The following is a 12,131-nucleotide window of genomic DNA, read 5'->3' as shown; positions in this document are numbered from 1 at the left end:
TTATTTTAAATAAAGAGGAGAATTTATCTTGGTATTTTACAGATGTAATAAAACTTATCTTCATAAATTATTTAAAATAACTTTTATAAATTCATTTGAAACCATCAAAATACAGTCAGGGAAACTATGCTAAACATGTGATCTTATAGCAGGGCTTTTTTAATTCTCAACTACATTTTGAGTCAAATAACTGAAATAATTCCATGCAAAATTAAAATAGAATTTCTCATTGTTATATACAATGAGAAATATATTTTATATATATATAAAATATATTTTATATTAAAAATATATATTTTTTATTATTTGATATCAGTTCTACCAACTTGTTCAATTAATTATGAAATGTAATTAATCGGTTATATTTATTTATTAATTTATTATTACTTAATACATCAATTTCCTGTTATAATTGTTTATTCCTAATAGTTTTTTAATTATTTTGAAAAGTTTTCATTCTGGATTCATCATGATAGCAAAGAATATTGTTAATATGCGTATATGTCAATTTGAATAACTGTTTTGAATGTTTGAATGTTTTTGAAGTGGAGCTTCTTAATGCAGGCTTCAGGATGGGGAGTCAACTGAGAAAAAACAAACGTCACGAAAAAGCGTCACGCACTAGCTGATAACACAGTTCATTTAAGAATTGTGTTCAAAGAATAATACTGTTACTGTTTTGCGAACAGTTTTTGATCACACTCATATTTAAATCACAGATTGGATTTAACCATTGATAGATTTAACAGATTGAATTTCATTGTTAATTCATATTAATAAAAAAGTTTATGTTTGTAAATATTGCATATACATTATTTTGAACCATTAATAATTCATATAATATTACGTAAGAAGCTTTGCTTCTGTAGAGTGTCAATGTATTCACGCACTCGTTTTCATTTTTTTATTTTAATAGAAATTATATTGTTATAATATGAGTATAACAGTAAGGTATAACTGTTTTGATGATGGAAGGATTGTTTTGTAATTTAATAATTATATTCTGATGGTTTCAAAAAAAAAAAAATAGTTTACGTAATTAGTTAATATTATATAACTATTATTGTATGATTTTTTTTTGTAGTGATTATCATATATTATTACAGTTCTATATGTTGATTAGATAACATATATATATTATATACTGATCCACACATAAAATAAATTGAATGTTTTCATGTAACAAAGCAATATGTTTATATAGATATAATATTAACAAACAATTTATTAAGCTATATTTGTCTTTTTTACCCCAAAAAGCTACTTTAACTGATTAATAAAAAAAATAAAAAACAGAACAAAGTTATTGAATCAATGACACCATAGAAATTATAACAAAGCCCATAATTTATGCATGAATTTAGGTGATTAATTTTTCAAATAATTATATACAGACAACAAGAAGTGGAAAATTGAAGTTGTAAACCCACATTCTGGGACTGAGTATGGATCAAGTGTAGCCATTTTAGTAACACTTTTAACTATGAATTACCACAACAGTGATTATTTCTTCATACTGCTGGTTTGCCCTTTGTTGCCACAGTAACATTTTTGTCATTCTACTCTTTCCTCCCTTTGAAGATAATATTTTTTTTTCCATAACAGAGCTAAACATTAGCAAAATAATGCTATTGATTTATAACACATCTTAGTAAACATTTTTATATTTCATAAATTCTAATAATTATAATAGATGGAAATTTTATTTGAATGTTATTTTTTATTTAATTTTTAGTTTTTATTTCATGATTTTCTTTAACTTATTTATTTCTTAATTTCATCTTGCGGAAGGGAGCTGAATTGATAAACTATAGCTCAGTTTGATTGATTGTGACTGTCAATTCAGTATGAGTAGATCAGGTAGCTGTTGAAGCGAATTTTAACATAACTGTAAATTTACCTTCTAAAATTAAAGTATGCTAATCATCTGATTTGGTATTAATAACTGGTATATTTTGTAATAATGGAAACTGTACATGCATTATATGTATGTATACATAATTATACATGCAATTCTGTAAATAAAACATATACTGGGTATCCTAGACCACCCGTCCTGTATCAAGATTATAATGATTTGTTTATATTTATTTGACGTCAGTCCCAGTAAAACAGGAATTTCTATTATACCAGTCATTTTGAAAAACTCATACCAGAATTCAAAATTTCTTCAAAAATGACAAGTTAATAATATTTTCTTGAAGATTTAAAAGTTTCAAAATTAACTTTGTATGGGAAATTACTGGCCAGGCCGGGTTGGTAAAACACTAAATCAAGATAATGATATATCAACAAGTTCACGATAATAACATATTGAGTTTGTTTTAAATTTACACAGAGATTATTAAAGCAAAAATGAATATTTAATGGTCGTGTGTAATATATTCTGCAGTGTGTAACTGATAATGTTTAAAATATAAAATGCATCAGTATTACTTAAGTAAACATATTTGTCCGAATTTATTCTGTAATCTGTAATAGTCATGAATATTATAAAATTTATCAATTTGTACAACTTCTTTCCATTAGACTCCTATTAAAGATCCTGTATAGACCTGGCTTGATAGCCAATACTTTATACCAATTTCCTACATATATTTTTTTCAAAATGTGACTCCCTGAAATGAATTATTGCCTCAATTAAATGTATTCCAGTAGTTTTCCAAACTGCCAGGCCTAAAGAAAAAGGTTTTATTATAATTAGCTATGCTTTTAACATAGACAATAATAAAGTAAGTTTCTATTATAATAAAATGAAAAATGAATAATATGAATGTTTATACTACTTATTTAATTTTTAAGTCTGATCTTGTAATTATTATTTTATTATTATGAATGTTGTTATTATTGTTACAATATAATTAAATATAATTTATTTTAATTTAGATATTGGTATTCTTCTTGTAAATTATTGTTTAGTATTTTTTTAATCACAATTTTTATATATATAAATATCCATATACATACATTAATATATTATTTGTGTGTGTGTTGAATTATAATAGTTTTGTACATGGAGGTGTGCATATATTTCTCCATGTATATGTACATAATAATTGTCATCATTATGTTACCCATCTTTTTTTTTTCAAAGTTTGCAATAAATATAACCTAATTTAAAATACTTAATTTTATAGTATTATTATTTAAATTAGCAGAATATTTTTATAGTGAGCAAAAGCTGTTATATTACCTTGATATATTTTTATTATGTATGAATGTTCTGTTTGTTTATACAGTGTGCATTAATGTATGTTTGAGTACGAAAATAATTAATAGAGTTTATGAAATGTCGATAAAACTCAAGTTCATTTGTTATATTTAATTATTATTATTATAAAAATAATGTTCATCAGTTTAGGACTTATTAATGAAGAAAGCTTTTCAATCAGTTTCCTTGTTTGTAGAACATAGATTAAAAGCATTTTTTTATTATAGTTTACATATTTGTGAAATTGCTTTAAAGTATTAAAAATGTTTTTCTAACTCATTCATTTTTTTTAGAATCCATCAATTTTTGATTAATTCTTTAATTATATAATTAAGAATAAATTTATAACTGGTATAGGAAATTTGCATCATTTAGAATAAAAAAGACTTCATCTACTGGAAATGTCATGAAGATTCTATTAGGTACATTATGTGTAACTTAAGCTGTTGAAAGAGAGTTGAGAAAAATAATCATTACTGAATAGTCATCTTGAACACAGCTGGTACTATAATATTAAGATCTGTATGAAGTAATGATGAATATTACAGAGCATGGTACTGAAAATTATGGTTATTAATGTAACAACTGCAATTTGAGTTTTATGAGATCTTTTAATCTGAGCTTTATTCTTAAACTGTCACTGTCTTCTGATAGATTAATGTGATATGGAAATGTTTATGAGTATATCTCTATGTACATCTGCATATTTACTTGATGTTTCATTACGTAAAACCTGTTTATTTTGTATATATTTTATATAATTTAGATTAATGCTTATTAATCTTATTACTGTTAATCTTATTTGTCATACTACTAGACAATTTACATAAATTATATCATCTGTTGGTTTGGGAAATTGCCTAACATGTGTAAACCGATCGATCAGTGTTGTTTTATGAATTGTATAAAATGTGCATGCATAATCAATTTTATTTGTTTAAAGTCATATCTTTATTAATATAATTAATTAGTAAATAAAATTATATTTGTATGTTTGTTTGACTGTTTATTTGTATAATTCTGCATGTACTGTATGTATTAAAATGTTAATAAATATTTCATGTTAGAAATTACTTATTTTTTATTTCTAATATATATGATAATTATTTAATTTTAAAAAAATGTATATTTTAAATTATAAAATTAATCATTACATTATCTTCATTAACCCTAATTGAGCAAAAAAGTTAATCAAAAGGCAGGTACTGTTTTAATGAAGCACAATGAAATTTTAAATAATTTATTTACAGAATGGAAGACTAGAAGCAATTGTAGAAATGTAATTATAAAGATTTGGCATATGAACAATGCAGATAATAGAACATCCCAAATGCTATGAAATATGTTTAGAACATTGATTGTTTGAACTACGCTGAAATACTGCTGGTGATCATGGTCTTGTGGTACCATTATCTGCATATGTTCAAGTATACCATCCTGAATGACATATTTTTTGCCTGGAACTAAATCACTTTTATAATTCTGTAAATCAAGAGTTGTCATTCAAATTGTCATCACAAATCAGCCGACAAAATTTCAAAATTGAGAGTTCTAAGGTTCAAATCCTACCTAGTAAAGTCAGTTACTTTTATTCAGATTTGAATATTAGATCATGGATACTGGTGTTCTTTGGTGGTTGGGTTTCAATTAACAACACATCTCGGGAACGGTCGACCTGAGAATACACAAGACTACACTTCATTTACATTCATGCACATCATCCTCATTCCTTCTTTGAAGTACTATTTTACGTTGGTTTTGGAGGCTAAACAGAAAAAAGAAACAAAGAGAAGCAAAAAATATTAAGTCTAGCTGATCAGAATTTTATATATACATATCTGATCTACCAATTTAGAAATTGTTTATTTAGATAATTGCAAATATTATGACATAAACTACATCTTCTGACGTTGATAAGTCCATTTTTTATTTCATTGTGTATAGAAGTCATTTATTTTAATAACTAGTTTGTGTATTATATTATCTACTGATGCTGCTTTCTGGAAATTCCTTTATTTCTGATTTCATTTTCACTTTTTTCCTTGAATTCTCCAAATAATTGTGGCTATTAACTTTTTATATATTACATTTTTTTTATATATATTACATTTCCAGCAAATAAAGCTATAAGAGCTATATTATTGGGGAAAGTAGGGTGATCATGTTAAAAATAGGGAATATCCCTTATTCCCTATTTTTAACATGATCACCCTATTCGATTCTATTTCCCAATAGAATCAAATTTTTAAACACAAGTGTTCTTTAATGATGAAGCTTGGATCCATCTCGACGGTTATGTGAACAGTCAAAACTGTCGAATTTGAGCGGTTGAAAATCCTAACACTTTACAAGACAAATCTTTGCATCCTGAAAAAATTGGTGTATGGTGTGCGATATCTCGTCATCGTATAGTCGGACCCGTATTCTTCAAACAGACAGTAAATGGTGAAGTATACAGGAATATTGTGCGCCAATTTGTGTCCCTCCTGGAACCTCAAGAACGGTATTGCCAGTTTCAGCAAGACAGTGCTACATGCCACATCTCGAGAAACCGTGGATTTTCTGCAAGAGTTCTTTGATGATCGAATAATAAGCAAGGGCTTATGACTTCAAGGTCCCGGACCTCACATCTCCTGACTACCTTTTGCGGGTCTATATTAAGTCCGAGGCCTTCAAAAACAATCCTCACACTATTGATGAACTTAAAGTCAATATTACAGACTTAATCGCGAATATTTCCAATGCAACTCTTAAAAAGGTTTCTGCTAATATGCTGAAAAGAGTACGTGTGTGTATAACCGCAAGGGGTGGGCATTTTGAGCATATTCTTTAACAATTATGTATGTAGTAGCTTTTTATTAAATCTCTTTTGTAAGTAACAAATACATTTTTTTATTCCACCTAAATTTCCCTTTCTTAAATTACATTTAAAATTGGGTAACAGGACTAAAAAATCACTCTGTATTACACTCCTTTTTGGACAGTCGTGTAACAATATTTTATAAAGATTTAATTAAGCTTTTTCTTTAAAAATTTCTGTAAGACGTTTGCTTTTAAGACTATAAAACAAACAATTTTGCTTTAGCAGTGGAAAGCTGTGGTAGGGGGGAACTTTTCACCATCAGCCCAACATGTTGTCTCCCTTCCTATTCTAACTGCACTACCCTGACATCATTACCATTAACATTTTGGTTCTCAACACTACATGTTATATATTTCACCCATTTTGATTTACTCTGTCTTTAAGCTTAACATTTTTCTTAGATGCAAATTCTCCTATAACTGTACATCACTGAGCTTTTCATAGAACACTATTTATTACTTATCCTTGCATTGATTTTCAATAAGCTTTCTCCTACACTTTCTTGGGTTCTCCAAACTTTCTTATACCAAGAGCCCCTAGTATGAAGGATACAGTAAATATTATGTAGAGATTTATAGAATGTGAAAACTGCTAATCCTGATTGGGATTTAAAGCAGAACCTTTATGATATAAGGTGCAGATGATATCACTTTTCCACAAAAGTCAAAATAAAAAACAGTAACATGATAAATATACATTTTGATGTCTAAACAATTACAGTACAATTTAAATATGCATGTAAAAGTAGTATTTATCACTTTGTAATGCGACAAACATTAAATATTTATTGAAACAGTTATATATGCAAAATTATATATAAGGATGACAAATTGACATTAGCGTGTTTTGTTAATAATAATAGAAATAAACAATACGCCAATCTTTTTATCATGTCTAATATAAATAATCTATCGAATACATTTAGTTAGTTTTGTGTGAAATAAAACAACTGTCAAGATTTAAATAGAAGATAAATAAATTCAATTTACGGTAAACAAATTAAAATATGTCCCTTTTCCTTCTTTATTTCTACAAATTACAAATCGGCTACAGTTGTGTTGTTTCATATTTTTTAATTTTTATAAACTTATTCGTACACTGAAGAGGTAAAATATTTTATATTACAATGAGAATGTTTAATCTTTCATATAATTATAATTGTTATAGATTTATAAATAAATATATATATAATTTTGTAAATAAAATTACATGAAAGCTAAAGGTCATTTGAACATAATATTGCAGTGTTTTTTTTTTTTTTAATGGAGATCATTTTATAAATTAAATAAAAGTGTGTTAATTAATACCTTTAGATTATTTAAAAATTAAATTTTAAAATTTTATTCTGGTCTTTTTTTACAATTTTTGTGCTAATTAGCAATGTTATTTTTTATAACATTCTGTCTTATCTTCAAAAAATGTATAAATTTTCATAGCATTTAAAAAGTGAGCTAGAAGTATAGAATGAAGTTATCAGTGCTAGATAATAAGGAAGGTAAATCTATATTACAAAAACATATTTGTATGAACATCAGCAAAATATCTCTCTGAAATTTCTTAAAAAAGCATTTTTTTTATTAATATTTCTTTTATGGTTAGGCCCTCATTGGAGCAATTCTAGTCAATGTTGGAAATCATTTCTGAGAATTTTTCTTCTTTGCCCAATACGCTCTCTTTCTTTTAGATTTCTGGAATCTCTGTTCGTTTGTGATATTGTAATTTCTTTGTTTTGGAGTTTGATGTTTAATTTTGTTTTCATACTTTTAACGATATTTTTTTCTTTCCTGTTCAAAATCTGTTCTTTTATAATTTTAAGTTCCTTAAGATCTTCTATTTCTTTTAGCCAGTTGCTTTTTACTTTATTTTTTTATCGGTAGGTTAATATTTCTTGGTTAGCCTTTCTTCTAGGAGCCTTGCTAGATGACTACAGAAGGCTACTATTCTTTTCCTCATGATGTTCAGTAAAGGTTTGTTCTTTTGATATATGATTTTATTAGGGAGAAGTGAATATTTTCCATCTGCTGTATATTTTTTTGTTAATAATTGTTCTTAGAATTTTTCTTTCCTCTTTCTGAAGTTCTTCTGTTCTATTTTTGCTTCTATGATTGAATAATGTTTCACATGCATACATTACTTCTCGTTATTTTACTATATTGTACTGCTTTTTGTATGTGAGCCATGTTAGTTTTTGTGCAAGTCAGAGTTTATTGATTTTATTTCGGATTGTTGGTTTTTCATTTCTATTTCTTGGTATTATTTCTCCAAGGTATTTAAATTTATGGTCTTTATTACTTGTTGGTTGTTAAGCGTAATGTGATTCAGTTTATTCTTGGTGATGGACATTATTTCAGTATTTTCAAAGGAGATTTGCAATCTGATTTTCCCTGCTATGTTTTAAAGAGTTTCTATTTGTTTTTTGGTTTCCTCCCAACTTTCTAACAGCAACCCAAGATCATCCATGAATGCTAGACAATTCAATTTTATTTGTTTCCCAATTTTGAGTTCTTTGTTCTGCTTTTTCCATTCTCTCATTATTTTTTCCAGTACACAGTCGATGAGAATTGGGAAAAGCCCGTCTTCCTGTCTTAGTCCTGATTTATCTTGAAGTTTGGAGAGCTCTCCTTCTAAACTTTATTTTTGAGTTTGTGTTTTTAAGTGTTGCTTTACCAGACTTATTAATTTTATGTGGAGTCCAAATTCCTTAAAGGCGTTTAGTAAAGATTCTCTACAGACACAGTCATATGTTTCTTGAAATCTGTGAATGATACCATTACATTTTTATTTCTTTTCTTTTGGTGGTCAATTATCCATTTTAAATTTATGATTTGTTCTGAAAAACTTCTTCTGAGTCTGAAATCTCCTTGATATTCTTCCAATTCCTTGTCTAGTTGGGCTTGGATTTTCCACAAAAGAATTCTAGAAAATATCTTGTAGGATTCATAGAGAAGGGAAATTCTTCTGTAATTGTTGGCATCTGTCTTGATTCCTTTCTTGTGCAGAGGGTGGATTAAGGCTGTGTTCCAATTCTTGGGCAGTTCCTCTTTTGTATTCCAAATTTCTATTAAATGTTTGTGGAAATTTTTAATTGCTTCATCAGTAGCATTTTTCCACAGTTTTTTACTTATTTATTTATTATATATTTTTCTTCTTTTTTCTGTATTGGTTCGTATCAACTGCTATGGTCCTTACCTACTGAAAGATGCCAACAGCATATGGTAAAACTTTAAGTGTTTAGTGATAGATAGAAACTAGTTAATAGACATTATCCTCACTTAATTTTTAAAACACCAAAAAAAAGCCATTTAAAATTTTTTTAAGTACAGTAATATTTAAATATTACAAATTGTAATATAACTTCATTGTACATGAATTACTGCATACATTTACTGAGTATCTTTTTTTTTGCTGGATGAAATTCACCACAGAAACTTGAAGCCTGTGCATAGGAATATGAAATGTAATTTTAGCGTATAAAAAATACCATGCCTAACTGGGATTTGAATCTGGGACCTCCGAATGAAAGTCTGAGACACTACCACTCAAGCCATGGAAGCCAGCGCAATTGATTTGCAATATTCTATAGAAAATTTGTTTAGCTTTGCTACATCAGGGCTTGTAGCCAGTTATTTCCTTTAAGTGTACCTGCACATTTTACATGCCAAAATCAGCATAATGAGATTTTTATTTATTTGCACATTTCTAAAGAGAATATGTCTATATGTTCATTCACAAAATAGCTATACCCTTATTGATTTTTGGTGAATTCTTAATCACTTACAAGTGAAAATAATGAAAAACTTAATTTATCCACTGTATTAATACCACGTTACAATCTTCTTTTTTTATTAAATGAGTGCATTATGCAACAATGAAAACTAAATTCAAACTAGTAAGTAAAATGATATTTATCTTCACTTGATGTAATAAAAATTGACAAATTATTTAATCAAAGGGTTATTTATTGTAACTGGTGATTAAGTGTTTCCCTAATGAATGGAAATATGTATTTAATGAATTATTTCTTTCAGAAAGAGTATATTACCTCATTTTTACCTAACAGTATCTCTTCCAAAAAGGTTATGATATGATTAATGTAAAGCATTTCAGGTACAGACAGCAGTAATAAAAGAGTTGCTTTGTCTAAGAATAATAATATTTATTACATAGCCAGTCCATTTCATGAATAAAATAAATCTGTATGTTTTAGAGTTTAATATCACTTCATTTAGACATCATCTAATGCATGGATGAGAACAACAATACTATTTACTGAAGATTTCAATGTAAGTGACTAAAAAATCTTATGACATAAGTTTTAGAAGTGTTATATTTATTATAAACCCTTCAATTTTTCATTTAAAAAGTTCACAGTTTTAAATAAATTTCCTCACCTGCCTTCAAATGCAATAATATCAAATTTTAAAGACTATGTGTAAAAAAAATTTTTTTCCAGCTTCGATACACTTATAATTTCCCGTCTAGACAGTGCCATAGCAGAACCAAATAGCGCTAGTGTCAAAATAACGCTATAGCTAGAGCTATAGCGTTATTTCCTTTCTAGAGAAAGGAAAGTATTGTAATTGATCCAATTTGGGGATATGCGGAATTCACCGGATCTTGACATTTGACACCTAAGAAACCCAAAACACTGGATGAAAAATTTCCAGATGTTAATGTATGTATGTATTTGGTGTTGGCCTCTAAATCATCTTATATCTCCAGAACTACCGGACCAATTTTGACCAAACTTGGTCAGATTATTCTATATATGGGTCACTGATGCCATTAGATTTTCATTATCTCAAAATTTTGTCTAATTGAGGTCATATTTTTCTTAGGCACATTTATTAACAATTAAAAAATCACAATATTTGCAAAAAACGTTTAGCAAAATCACACCCCCACCCAAAAAAAATGCTGTTGTAGTCATCTGCTAAAATTGTGAAAATAAATAATAATTATATAATAATAAATAAATAAGTTTAAAAAAGTAACTTGGTTTGGCTGGGTCTCAACTCCCGAGAATCTCCTGGTCAACTCAGTACATGGTGTGTTAAGCCTTGCAGCTACACCAGTCTGCCGACTGTACAAGTGAAATTTGTTCTATGTAAGTTGTGAAATTGCATTAATTTAATTAGTGCTGACCGTTAGTTAGTGCTGACTCCTAGGACTGCTACACCGATGCAAATTAAATAAAGTATGTGTGCGCGCTTTAGTTAGATTCATTCAATTAAATGAACGAAAAAATATTATATCTAAATAAAATGATAAAATATTGTAATTAAGTTTTATATGTAAGCAAATCTTTAAAGGTAAGCATATCAGAAATAACCCACAGTTTTAGGACAGTTAGAATGCAACTTTAGCTGTGTGACGGAAAAGTCCTACAACTACATTGTCAGATTTTTGTTCATTAGTCTTTATAATTATCATCGCATGTATTTACTGCACCCCTACTCTTAACAGTCTTCTTAACACAATCAACTTAATTTGTCTGAAAGATATATATTTAAACATGAAACCATGATGTAGGATATATAAATATTGTGACAAGTTTAGAGATTCTGTTAACAGCAATAAAACAAGAATATGACTTGTCTACACAGATTACAAAATTACTCTGAAATATAAGTTTGTAGGGACCATTAATGAACTACCGCAAGACCCAAGCTATAGAGTGATATCTAAATTTTAAAATAGGAGTACATCTTAGAAAGGATAACCAATTGTTAGAAAAATGCAGCAGTTATGTCATTATTCTGAAGGTTGATCAAACTGAATGCAACTAAATTTTAATGCTTTCAATTCCTAATTTTCTTACCCAGCTGCCATTTGTTATTGAGCTCCAATTAATGAGCAAATATCCAGGAGATTAGGTGGATAATCAAGAATTTTTCATATTCATATAAACATATTTTTTTTTATTATAAACAAAACTTCATTCTGTATATAATGCTTTAAAAAACACAAAGAATTAATTAGTCTTTGAATTAGGTTCTATGCAACTTTTTCTTGTAGGAATATTATTTACTCACAGTTTAAAATTTGTAATCTGAA

The sequence above is a fragment of the Lycorma delicatula genome, chromosome 12 (genome assembly GCF_047948215.1).
Source record: "Lycorma delicatula isolate Av1 chromosome 12, ASM4794821v1, whole genome shotgun sequence".
Classification (NCBI taxonomy): Eukaryota; Metazoa; Arthropoda; class Insecta; order Hemiptera; family Fulgoridae; genus Lycorma; species Lycorma delicatula.
The sequence above is the reverse complement of the archived record's forward strand: the minus strand, read 5'-3'. Positions refer to the sequence as shown.